Source organism: Furipterus horrens, unplaced genomic scaffold (genome assembly GCF_987537825.1).
Source record: "Furipterus horrens unplaced genomic scaffold, mFurHor1.1.pri manual_scaffold_8, whole genome shotgun sequence".
Classification (NCBI taxonomy): Eukaryota; Metazoa; Chordata; class Mammalia; order Chiroptera; family Furipteridae; genus Furipterus; species Furipterus horrens.
The window spans coordinates 108,875,737-108,889,756 of record NW_028327178.1 but is presented as its reverse complement, the minus strand read 5'-3'; the positions used below and the strand labels follow the sequence as shown (position 1 = coordinate 108,889,756).

General features: G+C 54.8%; 1 protein-coding gene across 1 annotated transcript in view; it reads right to left on the bottom strand.

The window, feature by feature from the left end:
• Positions 1 to 10,847, bottom strand: part of ZNF831 (zinc finger protein 831) — a 31,029-nt gene extending 20,182 nt beyond the window's left edge. The window contains exon 1 of the mRNA XM_090285053.1: positions 10,713 to 10,847. The gene's annotated coding sequence lies outside the window, so the exon portion shown is untranslated. The remainder of the gene's footprint in view (positions 1 to 10,712) is intronic.
• Between the last annotated feature and the right edge of the window lie 3,173 nt (positions 10,848 to 14,020).

Genomic DNA, 14,020 nt, shown 5'->3' with positions numbered 1-14,020 from the left:
ACATGAAATGCACATAGCACCGCCGCCCACGGTCGCCCAGCGGGCCCCACACAGATCTGTCTGTTTATGATGTGAGATCACAGAACTCGGAATATCGTGTTGGTGATGGTTATTGTTTTTTATAATTACACTAATTAGCCAGGCAAATAGTGAACAGATGCAAGGCTGAAGTCAAGGCAGGGTGGGACAGGGGGCTTCAGGAGGTGACCAGAGGGAGCCGGACGCATCACACCGCTCGCTGGGGAAATGCACGCAGCATGCATGCGACCCACGAGGCGCAGACGGGCCTCCGAGGACGCCTGTGCGTTCTGCTCCTGAGAGGCAGGTTCTCTGTTCTCGTTCTTTATGGTTCTTGGATTTATTTTTCAATTACTGCGGACATGCGTTCGTGAGGGCCTGCGGAGGGGATGTTTCAGCTGCAGGGATGTTGTGCAGGGTCACGCTCCTCGACCTCCTCTGGCTTCCAGCGGCACCACCCTGCCCAGCAGCCTGGGTTTCTAATTACGGAACAACTTACATGCGCGCTGTGCAGCCTTTGCGGTGTCCGGGCGTGAGAGCGGCGATGCCCCGACGCAGCGGCGTGACTTCCAGAAGAACCTAGACGCAGAGGACACCACCGCGCTGCCCAAGGGCCCCTGCCTCGCCCGGTCAGCCCCTCCCCGCACCCCCAGCCCCTGGCCACCACAGCTCTGTTTCTGTCCCCGTAGTTGTTTCTTTTCCAGGATGTCACGGAAATTGAGTCCTTGCCAGGGTCCCTTTCTCGGGCGAGCTTCTTTTGCGGAGCGCCATGCCTTTGAGACCCACCCAAGTCACTGTGGGGGTCGATAGTTCGAGCCTTGTTATTGCTGGGTGCACCCCAGTGTGCAGATGTGCCAACCTCTGTCTCCCTTTCCCTCCCCGCTGGGGTTGCCTAAGGAGGCCTGCACAGGAGTCAGGACGGTCACCACCACCCGCCAGCAGGGAAGCCTCCCTGCCCGGGACGGCCGTGGAGGCCACGGGGGGAGCAATACCAAGTCCTCCTGCGTCTCCCAGGCGCTCCCATCCCCCAGGGAGAGGCCAGCGATGCCCCCATGGGGAGTCAGGACCACCACCCTCCCCCAGCAATAACGAGGAGCTCATTCTCGGGGGTCAAAGAGACGAAGCGGGCACCCTGGACTTCTCCCGCTGAGCAGTATCGGAGAAAGCCAGCTAAAGCGGGAGGCTTACTAATTCAGATGCTCATAACACAGCACCCAGAATGTCCGTCCACGTTTTCGTCAAAACCCGCTGACACCAAGAGCCGAGGAGAGCGCAAACTGAGTGAGAGACACAGTCTGTGGACGCCAGGACTGAGATGCAGGACATGCTGGAATGACCTGATGACGGTTTCAGAGCAGCCATTGTACACACGTTTCAGTGGACACTTACAAATACACCCGGAGCAACGGAAAATAAGAAAGAAAGTCTCGGCAAAGAGGGAGAAAACTCAGAAAGCAACCAAACGCAAACTTTAGAACTGAAAAGATACCGCAATCAACATCTTGAAAACTCGGTGGCCGGGCTCAGCAGCAGAACGGAGGGAGGGGAAAGACGCGGTGGCTTTGAAGACAGGGCAATAGAAATTCGCCAACCTGAGCGACGGGAAGGAAGCGGAGCCTCCGAGACCTGAGGGAGTGACAAAAGGCACCGCTCTCATGTCATCAGAGTCCCGACAGGAGAGGAGAGAGAGGGCGGGGCTAAGGCAGCCGACGAAATAACGGCTGAAGACCTTGGTTTGGTCAAAGATGGCCGTCCGCTTGTGGGGCCAGGAAGCCGATGGCCTCCTAACAGGATAAGCCCAAAGAAACCCTCGCCAAGACACATTTGAGTCAAACTTCGGAACCATTAAGACAAAGAAAACTGCCTTGACAGCGGGAAAAAGAAGCGACCCCTTACATGGATGAGCAAACAAATTCTCACGACGGCAGGTCCCTCGTGGGGAACTTGGAGCCCAGAAAGAAGGATGTGGCAAAACATTTTTCAAGGGATGAGAGAAAGAATCGTCCAACCCAAATTCTACCGTATGTCCAGCAAAAAGATCCTTCTTGAGCGAGAGAGAAATCCATTCGCAGATAATGGAAAACGAAGAGGACCGGCCTCCCGCAGACCCACCCCAAGGGAATGGCTGAAGAAAGTTCTCTAAACAGAAGGGAAGGAAGGAAAGGACGGTCGGCGCGTCAAGAAGGAAAAAGACCACGGGAAGAGTAAAAACATGGGTGAAAGCAATATTTGCTTTTAACTTTTCTAAATGATGTTTGGTGGTTGAGGCAAAAAATAACCCTGTCTGCTATGGCTGGTTCTAAATATATTCGGAAGAAACATTTCAGACGGTCGTAAACGGGGCAGAGGAAGGGGACGCCCAGCTTCTCTGTTTCGCTGCCACGGGTGAAGAGTGACACCCACAGACCTCAGGCCGCAACGTGAGGTCTCTGCAGCCCCCCAGCCCCGGGCTGGAGGTGATGAGTCGGCAGTGGAGCTGGGGCCCCATGTGGCCGGAGCGCGAGCACCTGCGGCCGGGTCCCCCGGGCGGCCCTCCCTCTGCTAGCCCTGCTTCCTTCCGCGGGCCCGTGAGCTCGGAAGGCCCCTGTCCCCGCGGCAGTGCCCAGACTCCCAGCGCGCACCACGTCTCCTGTTGATTGTCACCTGCTTCCTGCCCGTGAGCCAGAGGGTCACCTATTGTGTGCTCTGCAATTCCAGACAAAGCTGCGGCCTGGCTGATGCAGCCAACTTCTCTGCGGCTCAGTGGCCAACCCCCAGCTTCTCCAGCAAGGCCTGGACGGCTTCCAAGTTTGCCCTTTCTCGAGAACGCTGTCGCAATCCTAGGGTGACATGCGGAGTTTCCTTGGGTCTTAGGGCGACCCTTTTATTACAGTTAATCAGTGTGACCTACTGTGTGAGTTCTGTCTCCTGAGTAGAGATGACTGTCTACTGGGAGGGGCCCCAACAGATAGATCCCCAAACGTGGGGCCTGGGGGCTCCCTTGGCCGTGCCCTTGGACTGGAGCGCGATGCTGAGCTCCTTGCCAGGGCGGTGGCTCCCCAATTCATCGTGCTGTCACCTGGGTTTGGTGGCGATAAAGTGCCAACAGGAGCCCGTGCCTCGGGAGCGCCCAGGGCGACGGTGGCTGGAAGGGCTATGCCGTGAGATGAGTCTTTTCCAAGTGCCCTGGAGCACTTAAGAGAAAACGACAAGCTCAGGTCCATTACCTCCTGCCTTGAACCAGACGGCCCCAAACGAGCCTTATTCCTCGCAGCCACAGGGCTGACCTCGCCAAAAATCAGACACGGCCGCTGGACTCCGACTCGCCCAGTTCCTCGTGTGCTAATTAGGACCTTAGTCGGGTAGGAATGAGCCCCTGAAACGTGGAAGAAGGACATCTTTTTGGACCTAGAGACACTGATGCTGCTGGCCTCCAGGTCAGCCTGAGCCGCTCCAGGGTCCGAGAGGACGGAGCTTCCTCAGCTTCAAAACCCGTGACCCCCTCACCTGGGGCAGATGCTTTGAAAGGGGCTGTCTGTTCTTCTCAGAACTCACCGCCACCGCCCCCTGGGGCCAAAAGTCCCGTAACTGGGGTCCAGCCCCGGCCCGATCCAGGGGCACAGGCACGCACCGCGCACCCACCGAAGCCTGGGGAACACGTGTGTGCGGACGGGCGCTAAGGGTGTGACCCCGAGCAGGGCAGGAATGAGCGCCGGCAGGGCTGCCCTTGCTGGCGATTCTCGGTTTGATGGGTCAGCTGTGCCGCCGGATGCGGCTCTAGCAGCTTCCCTGGTCGTCTTACTGAGTCCTGGGCACAGCGGTCACCTACAGGGAGGCTCAGAGGCCACGGTTTCGCTGGCCTGAGGGGGACGGGAAGTCCTGCGTAAACAGGAATGCCAGACCGGAAGCATCAGAGTCCCCCGGCCCCAACGCCAACCTTCAATAGGACCAGAGGTCGCTGTCGTGACCAGGGCGTGGAGCGCTACTTGAGAGGGTGCTGGGTACCGCTGTGGTGGATCTTTCCTCAGGCCCCGTGTGGCTGTAGGGATGCCACCCCTAAGCCGGGCACCCTGGTTTCGACGCATTGAGGGAACCCAGGACAGCAGAGAAAAGGGCCAGCACCCGGTTGTCAGAGGACGGGCAGGCAATGGGGACGGGCTGGTCATCAGCTTTCTTCGGGTCTCAGGGATCTCCAACAGGAGCTGATAGCAAAGTGTCCCTCAGTGGGACACAGGGCTGAGTCCACAGGGCCATTGTTTGATCTGCAGAACAAGAAACGCTCTCAGCGTGGCAGCTGGTAACCTGGCTCTGTCACCAAACAGATGGGCAGTCTTTCTTTCTGGTTTCAGACCTGAGTCAGTTCACAGGCCCAGGGGCCCTTGGTTGTGGGGAAGCCTGGGTCCCCTCCAGAAAGGACCCTGTACTGTCGTCACAAAGACCCTCTATACATCTTCCTCCTAGTCTTCCCTGAAGGGCCCGACAGCCACATACTAGCATGACTGTGATTTGGGGGACAAGTAAATATTTATATTTTTTAGGGTTAACTAGATGGTCCAGGAAGTAGAGAACTCAGGGCAGCTGAAATTCTGCCCTGAGGGCAAGGGGTTCTGGAATGGGAAAGGCACGGAGAGAAGCTTCCACCTCGGGACAGCGACCGCAGGGAGGACGGGAGGAGCCGTGCGGTTGACTTCTGCATGCGCGCTGCAAGTGAGCTTACGTACACATCCTCATCCTCCTCTGCTTCTCCCTCCTCCCTATGTAACATCTAAACATGAGCTGTTGCAGGTTAATTTGACAAGTCAGTCTTTAGGAGACAGAAGATGCTGGAAGGACATCCCAGGAGGGAGAGGCTGCCCCGATTTCCAGCAGGGCCAGGAGGGAGGCCGAGAAGCACGGGTGGGAGGCCGCGCACAGCCCCCCTGCGGTCGGCAGTCCACACAGAACCACTGCTCCTCTGGTGTCCAGACCCCCGGCGCACACCTGCGTCTCCTGTGGAGACCCCCTGCTCCTCCCAGCCCCCCAGAGGGCTGCTCATCGTCTGCCCTGCCACGCCAGACAAGCTCCCAGCCGGCTAACACACCCACTCCTCCGCGACCTGGGGGCCGGGCCACAGCTGCCCCAGGGGGGCCTGAAGCTCTCCGATGTTCGCCCTCGCTCCCCACCCCAGGGTACCCCATGGAGCCCCCTCGTGCCTTAGAGCCGGCCACTCATTGCAGGGCTAATAATTCTGATATGAAACTTCTCGAGTTGCGTCTCTGTGGCTTCGACTTCCTAACTGGAGCCAGAACCTCAGGCCACGCAGCAGAACAAAGCTCAGCAAATCTGAGAACTGAAGTCACGCCGCACGTGGTGTCCGGCTGTAATGGGAGCACACTGGAAATCAACAAAGGAAAGATAACAGGAAACTCTGCAAACACCGGGAAACAGAGCAGCACACTACTGAGTAACCCGCAGTTCAGAGAGGAAATGTCCAGAGGAACCAAAAAACACAGCGAATGAATGAAAGTGAAAACACAACCTGTCAGTCTGTGGGTCACAACTAACCCCGTGAGCTGGCTGACCTTTATGGCACCAGGTGTTTCAATGGGAAGAGAGAGCGCCTCAGATAAATCACCTAAGCTCCAACCTCAATCATCTAGTAAAAGAAAAGTGTAACAAACCCAGCGCAAGCAGAAGGAAGGGAATAACAAAGAATAAGGAAGAAATTGATGAAATTAGAACCGAAAATAATAAAGTCCACTTTAAAAAGCTTGTTCTTTAATAAGATCATAAACTCGATCTTTGGAATCTTTACAAAGATTGAGAAAAGCACACGAGAAAAGATACAAATCCCCACACCAGAATACAACTGCAGACACTGCAGATATCAGAAGGACAATAAAGGAATGCTGTCAATAACTCTATTCATATGAATTTGATTACTTAGATTAAACAGACACGCTTCTTGAAAAGCACTACCTACCACAATTCCCCAGATATGAAATAGGTCATTTGGATAACACATAACTATTAAGCAGACCAAATTTGTAATTTTAAAACTCCGAAAAAGAAGTCTCTGGGTTCTGATGGTTTCACTGAAGAATTCTACCTAATATTAAAAGAAGAATTAAAACCAATTTACGCAACCTCTTCTAAGAATTAGAAGAGGAAGAAAATCTTTCCAATTAATTCTATGAAGGTAGCTATTGCCCTGACAGCAAAACCAGACAAAGACAGGACAAACACACACACGCACACACACGGAGCCATACCTCTCACGAATATAGACACAAAATGCTTCCCAAAATATTAGCAAATACACTCTGCAGCCTTGAAAGAGTCACACGCCTTATCCAAGGGTCCCAGGGATACATTAACGTGATCGATCCTACTAACAAAGCAAATCAGTTGATGTAGAAAAAGCTTTGATGAAAGTCACCACCTGTTTGTGATAAAATCTCTCAAAAAAAAGAAATAGAGGGAACGCTTCTCAACTCGATGAGCATCTACAAAGTGTCCTCAGCTAACATCAAGCTTCACAATGAAAACCTGAAGACTTCCTCCCCAAGACCAGGCGTGGGGCTAGCACACGGCTCTCGCTCAGCGTGGTGCCGAGCATTCCAGCCAGTGGGATAAAGCAAGAAAAGAAAGACAAGGGCTAGGAAAGGAAGAAATAAAAGCATTCCCGTTTGCAGACGGCATGATTTCTACTTAGAAAATCCCAAGAAATTGACAACAAACCTTCCTAGAACTAATGAGAAGGTTCAGCACAGTCACCGGACACCAGAGCAGTGTAGCCACATCTGTTATCCTCCATAAAGATGCAATAACCAAACGGAAACCAAAGTTTTGTTGTTGTTGTTTTTTATAATTTATTTATTTATTTGTTTCTTTCTTTCTTTATTTTATTTTATTTTTAGAGAGAGGGGAAAGGAGAAAGAGAGGGAGAGAAACATCACTGTGTGGTTGCCTCTCACTCACGTCCCCAACTGGGGACCTGACGTGCAACCGAGTCATGTGCCCTGACTGGGAATCGAACCAGTGACACTTGGCTCGCAGGCCGTGGAAACCAAAGTTTGTTGTAAAAAATACAATGTCATTTATAATCACTCAGAAAACACGCAATACTTCAGCGAAAGCCTAACAAAGCAAGCACAGGACCACTGTGCTTAAAAGCTACACAGCACGGATGAAAGCACTCAATGAAAAGCAAAACTATAAATAAATGAATAAATAAGATACAATTGTGTTCGTGGGTTAGAAGATTAAAGATAGTGAAGATGTCAATTCTCCCCCAATATTTATACAGACTTAATTCTTTTTCTGTCAAAATCCCAGCGAGAGTTTTTATGGGCAAAGACAAGGTCATTCTAAAATGTATACAGGAAAATAAAGGGATGAGAAGAGCTCAGCTTTTGGAAAAGGAGAATAAAACGGGAGGACGTGAAAACGTGTGCTGTGGCCACAGTAATCAGGCTCCGTCCTGTGGGGAGGGAAAAACGCAGCCATAAAACAGAACTTTGAGAAAACAAACAGGCGCACACAGAGGTGCCCAACTGGTTTTTAACGAAGGCTCAGAAGCGGTTCACTGAGGCGAGCACAGCCTTTTCAGCAGGGGTGGAGCCACTGCCATCCTGAACAAAAAGTAACGCTCTGCCTGAATCCCACGTCTTCCTCACACGAAAATTAACTCAAGACGTCAAATAGGCTTCAGTGTAACTTACCAGGCTCTAGAAAAAAGCAGGAGAAAATCTGCAGGATTTAGGACACAGGGAAGAATTTTTATGCTTAACAACAAAAGCATAAACCATAAGGGAAAAATTGACCAATTGGACCTCATCAAAATTAAAAATATTTTCTCTGTGAATGTCTTGGCTTTTAAGAGGATGGGAACACCAGGTACAGACCAGAGAAAAATATTTGCAAACCCCGTATCTGACAAAGGACTCATATCCAGAATAAATAGAGAACTATGAAAACTTAATATTAAAAAAAAAAAATTCAATGATAATCCAGTTAGAAAAGGAGTCAAAGGAGACACACAAATGCATGAAAAGACATTCAACATGTCAGCTGCCAGAGAAATGCAAATTAGAATCACAGTGAGGTACGACTGCATACTTGTCGGACGGCAAAAATAAAAAACTGTGACAACACCAGATGCAGGTGAGGACGTGGGAACGCTAGGCACGCGCAGGTGAGGGCGTGGGAACGCTAGGTACGCGCAGGTGAGGGCGTGGGAACGCTAGGCACGCGCAGGTGAGGGCGTGGGAACGCTAGGTACGCGCAGGTGAGGGCGTGGGAACGCTAGGTACGCGCGGGTGAGGGCGTGGGAACGCTAGGCACACGCAGGTAAGGACGTGGGAACGCTAGGTACGCGCAGGTGAGGGCGTGGGAACGCTAGGCACGCGCAGGTAAGGACGTGGGAACGTTAGGCACGCGCAGGTGAGGGCGTGGGAACGCTAGGCACGCGCAGGTGAGGACGTGGGAACGCTAGGTACGCGCAGGTGAGGGCGTGGAAAGGCTAGGCACACGCAGATGAGGGCATGAAGTAGGACAGCCATTCCGGAGAAGAGTTGGGCAGTTTCTTTTTAAAAGTTACAAGTGGGGCTCCCCTTCAGCCAGGAACTGCGCTCCTGGGCGCTCGTCCCACGAAATGAAAACTTCCGTTCACACGGCAGCCCAGACACGTATGTCCAGCCAAAAGCTGGAACCAGCCCGCGTGTCCCTCACAGGCGACTGTTTCAGCCACGGCGGCACGTCCGAATCGTAGACTATCACTCAGCGGTCGACAGCGGGGAAGCGGGGAGGACACGACATGTGGAACAGCTCAGGCGATGCTCCAGAGGACGACGCTCAGTGGGAAAAGCCAGTCCCAAACGCCACGCACGGATTCCATTTGTATAACTTTCTTTTTGAAAATGTTTTAAATTTCTCCGTTACCGTTTACTTTCCATTTTATTGTAGATCGGTTTCAGGTGCACAGTATAGCAATCAGACAATTGTATACTTTACAAGGCGGGTCCCCCAATATTTCCGGTCCCCACCTGGCACCACACATAATCATCGCAACATTATCGACTCTGTTCCCCATGAGGTGCTTGACCTCCTGTGACTATAGATAACATCCTTGAAATGACAGGCTAAGGGCCTGGAGCACGGGCGAGCGGCCCCCTGGGGTTACAAGGAGGAAAGCGGGAGGGGAGAGAGGGTGCCCACGAGCGGTCCCATGGTGACGGAGATGGTCATGTCGTGACCATATGAACGTCAAGCTCATGGTCGTGGCCTGCAGGTGTGACGACGGGGGGATGGCAGGTCAAAGGTACCTGGGAGGACTCTGGGTTATTTCTCACAGCTGCACGTGACTCTCCAACGCGCTCCGAACGAAAAGGCCCAGTGTATAAAAATAATAAAAGGTCCATGAATCAAGAGAGGATTGAAGCAGGGGCCACCTTCCCTGCACGGGGGTCACTGTCACTGGACATAGCACTCCCCTAACGCCGCGGCTCTGGAGAAACAGGGCACAACGTACCTGTGCCTCGTGACCCTTGACTTAGCTTTCCTGGCGCCAACCCCCTTCCCCTCAGGTGCCTCTGTATTCCAAGGGCATTTCACATCAGTGCCACGGAAAAAAAAGCCACAACTCAAGCTATAAAGCCCTGCAAACACCTCTTCCCTGGTTACAAGCAGAAGCAGGGGGTACAGCCTCCCTGCGGACACCCACTACAGGCCCTGCAGAAATTCCTGAACCGTGGTCGCAGGGTAGCCCAGCCACCACGCAGACACTTGGGGGTGACCCTGCTCACGTGGAGCTTCTCCTCCAGGGCCACCCCGCCCCCAACTTCCCAATCCGTTCCCCCGAATCTTCCCACAGCCCCTGTGAGTCCTGCAGAACCCAAACACTTGCTCTAATTAATAGTCGCCTTGTGACCCCGAATGACTGATCTTTCCTGGGGCAATAGAACGAGGCTGGTTAAAAAGGCACATTATTTTAAACCGGCCCTGACGTCGATTCTGTTTTTCCCAGTGAGCCGATGTTATCGTTTCTCTTGGTCGCATCCTGTTCCCCGTTGCATCGGGGGCCGATAACATCTCTGGTTTCATTCTTACAGAAAGATTTGCTACGGGAACGGAGACCCCTGTCACCAACCAGAACACGGGCTCCAGGCTTATCTGACAGGCCCTCCAGCTCTGAGCTATTTTGGATACTGGGAAACCAAACCCGTGCATAAATCCAGGGTCCGGAGTCCACGGTCCCTTGTAAATCTCACTGAAAAGCGCTGCCCTCGGGCAGTCGATCCGAGGGCACCGCAATAAATAGCCTCACTCTCAAAGGTCTTGATATTTGGCGTCTACTGTGCATTTGGTTTTCCGAGCTCTCGGGCTAACGTATGTGACGCTTCTAATCAATTCACACCTCGGGTGGAGCCAGGGCCGTCGCCGCGCAAGGAAACATGGCTCACGCAGCCATAGGTTTCCCCCCCACACAGCACGGCCTGTGGAGCTGGCGTCCCGCAGCCGTTAGATTCCGCCAGAGCAATAATGGGGGTGAAGCACCCAAGAGAATTACTAAGCGGGGTTGGACCCGGCTTTCTGTGACATTTCCTTCATCACCGTGGGCTCGAAGGTGAACACTGCATTAAGAACACGGGGTAAAAAAATGGAAAAAAAGAGCTTGTTTCCTTTTTTTAAACTGACGCCTCCTGTGCCTCCATCTTGCCCAGCAAGTCACGTACCTTTAAGGAGAGGAGCGAGCTTTCGGCCGAGGGGGCCCAGAGCCACACACAAACGGCCCGGCCAGAACCCGAGAAGACGTCCACGGCCTCCGGAGAGACAGGCGGCCCCGCTTCTGAGACGGTGTTCGCGGCATCCTCACGGGTGCCCACTCGGCGGGACAGAGAGACACGCCCTGCAGCTCAGAAAAGAAAAGGAAAGAAGGTGGCCTCCCCGTGCGTGGCCTCTGAGTCACCTCCACGTCTCACGGAGAAAAGGCGCCGTTTGGAGCAACCTGGGGTGGTGGTGGGGCTCCGACAGAGACGAAACTTGAACGGGCTCAGAAATAGGAAGTCAATGGGTGTCTGTACGTTTCTTAATGTCACGGTACCAACCGTTCGAAAACAGGAAGAGAGAGACGCAGAGAAGGAACACATCAGGGCCACCCTGGTGACTGCAGGTCTGACAACCCCCAGAGAGAGCCCTCTGCCTGGAACGGGGGGACCCCCCACCCCATTACAGATGAGGGGGATCTGTGCAGGCGGAGAGCCGAGAGCCAGCGGGGCCCCCTTCCTGGCCCTGGGGGTGGGAGGAGCACCTTCAGAGCCCCCGGTGTGAGCCAGGCAGGTCCCGAGGGCCCGGAGGGACACCTGACTGCACTGCAGGTGACAACGGCAGGAGGCCGCCCACGGGGGCGGGGATGCCGCCTTCACGCGACGTTTTCCCGTTTGGTTCAATCTGGAATTTCCTGCATCAGTTTTTATTTTGAAGATACTGCAGTGAACTAGCATCTCGAGGACAGAGCCGTGAGCGCCCCTGAAGTTCTGCACCCACCGTGAGTTCCTCTCTGCCCCGCCGCGTCCCTGCCCAGGGCTCTGCGGCCTTGGAAGGTGCACCCTCGGGGGTGACAGAGGGTGAAAAATCCAATTATGCCGAATGGCGGAGGCTGAGAGGCAAAACGGAGCTCCGGGCCAGGAAAGGCACTCGCGGCGGGAACCGCGGCGGGGGTGAGCCAGGGCGACCCGCAGGCAACGCTGGCCGTGCCGAGGGATGTGTGTCAAGTCCTTCAGGCCGGTTTCCACCCGAGACAGAGGGGCTTCTTCACCCCACTTTGCCGTCAGTAACACCCAGCTGGTCATGAACCAAAGCCTCCTTTCAGCTAGACTGGGTTTAGGGGGCGATTTCATCTGGCCCAGTGAGCTGGGCTTTGAACCAAATCATGCGGATTCCCGTGGCTTCCAGCCCTGGAACCGCCATATCGGTGAGAGGCACCTCGCCGGCGATTCGAGCCACGGGCCTGCCAGAGGCTGCAGGGGGCACGCAGCTGAGACTGGGAGAGGGACAGGTGCACAGTCAGCTGCCATCCACCCCAGCATCCCTGCCCCTCCCTGGGACCCCCGGGACCCCTGAGACCCGGTCTGATGTGTTGGGACCTGCACCTCTCCCGCTATTAGGGACCGTAAGCGCCCCACTCCCCGGCCATGCCATATAAACGCAACACTGAGGGAGCCCAGGGGAAGAGGGTGTGGGAGCCTTCCTGGAGGAAGTGATGGAGGAGCTGGGCATTGCAGGGTGCGTAAGAGTTTGACCGGCAGACGCAGCAGCGAGAGGCCGACTAGGGAGGCCTGGACATGTGCAACAGCTGAGGGCCTATGCGTGCTCCTCTGCCCTGGAGCGGAGAAGGCGCGGGGCAGCCACGGACGGGGGGCGGGAGAGGAAGGGACCAGACACGTGGGCTGCCGTGGCCAGCAAAGCATCCCCTCTCGTGCTGAAGAGATGGGCCTTCCCCAGAGTGGGGAGAGCACCCCAAATGCTCAAGAGCAGAGAGCCATGGAAAGGAGCAGACCGGGGTGAGCGGGGCTCCGTGGCGTCGGGGCGTGTGGCGGGCAGAGCCTGGGCCCATGGCTCCCGGGCTTCGCCAAGGAAGTCCTCGGGGGCCAACCTGCCCCTAGAGCCTGAAAAGACCTCGATTTGCCTTTTGTCTACGGAGTTGCAGTCTGAACGCCCCTCACGAACATAAACTCGTGAGAAGGTTTCCTGTACAAAAACTACTTTTTAAAAAATACCTTTGGAGTTGATTAAAGATACATAAATCACCAACTGAATGGATAAATAAAATGTGGCTCATTCATACAATGGAGTGTCACTGGGCAGTTGAAAGGAAGGAGGTACTGGCCTGGCCGGGCGGCTCAGCTGGTTGGAGCATCGTCCCATTCCCCAGAAGTTTGCGGGTTCGATCCCCGTCAGGGCAAGTATCTCGGTTGCAGGTTTGGTCTGCCCCGGTCGGTGAGCCTATGGGAGGCAACCGATCCATGTCTCCCTCCCTCCCTTCCTCCCTCCAGCTCTGTCTAAAAGCAATAAAAAAAGTCCTCAGGTGAGGATAAAAAAGTAAATAAAAATAAAAGGAACCTTGGAAACGCTGTGCTCAGCGAAGGAAGCATCCCGAGCAGCAAACCCGCGGACCAGACAGAGGCGTGGTTGCCCAGGCCTGGGGGAGGGAGTGGGGCATGGAGTTTACCCGGGGGGAGCCAAGAATGTTCCAGAATTACATAGCAGTGACAACAGCGCAACTTGGTGAATGCACTAAAAGCCACTGAATGGCACCCTCTAAAAGGATAAACATTACAGTCCGTGAGTTATACCCCAATATAATAAACAAATCGCTCCCTTTCCAATTTTCCTCCGCGCCGTGATGTCACTCAGCTCTCCGGAGCCTGCCCAAGACAGCCAGTGAGCTAAGCATGTGGCCACAGTCACCGAAGAAAAGGCAATTTCCAAAGAGTGGCGACCTTGCTTCCGCGGGCCTTTTATTCCCAAGGAAGCAAGTGGGAAAGCGACGCCCGCTCCCCTGCCGGAAGCCGTCCTCTGGCAAAACTGCAGTCTGCAGTGGCTGTTCCTCGCAGCAAAGCCAGGAGAAGACGTCACACGTCCCAGGTGCCCGCGGGAGAGCAGGCACGGGGAGCAGCGACGGGGCCCGGGGGTGAGGCCGGACGCCCCACCTCCCCAGCGATGTACGTGGCCGCAGCAGAGGGGCCCAGTGAGGTCCCAGGCCTCCCCCACTCCCCGAATGTTCAGTCGCAGGGCAGAAAGCGGCCGGGAGGTGACGGGCTGCAGCCGCCTCCCCACACCCACCCCCCCGCAGGTTGCCACATGGCTCCCCCAGGCCTGGGCCTGTGAGTCTGAGCAGGAAACCGGGGGCCGCACAGCGAGCAGGGCGCTGAGAAGTACGTCCCCGTGCCCCGGCTGAGTCAGATCGGTAGTGACTACCAGGTGGGTCTCTCCAGGGGGCCCCCCACATCTGTTGCCTGCGCTTCCCCCCACCCCCACCTCC